This window comes from Aptenodytes forsteri, unplaced genomic scaffold (genome assembly GCF_000699145.1).
Source record: "Aptenodytes forsteri isolate BGI_AS27 unplaced genomic scaffold, ASM69914v1 Scaffold605, whole genome shotgun sequence".
Lineage (NCBI taxonomy): Eukaryota > Metazoa > Chordata > Aves > Sphenisciformes > Spheniscidae > Aptenodytes > Aptenodytes forsteri.
In genome coordinates, this window is record NW_008794427.1 from 251401 (window position 1) to 251681 (window position 281).

Genomic DNA, 281 nt, shown 5'->3' on the forward strand with positions numbered 1-281 from the left:
TTTTTCAGATAGGAAGTATGAGACACCACAAATTTTTTTTTTTCTTAAAAAAAAAAAAAAGTTGGTTTCTTGCGCTTTAGGGTTTGGGTAAACTGCAGCTCCCCTAGAAATGCCACAGCCATCTGCTTGCTCCAGTCACTCAACCGTCCTTACATCCCCATAAGCCTACTGTCTAGGGCAGTAGAAGGAATAAAATTACAAAAAAATGACAGTGAGGGAGAAAATTTTATATTAAAAAAAAATAACACTTCACCAGCAGCTGGACTCCACTAAGCATTGGC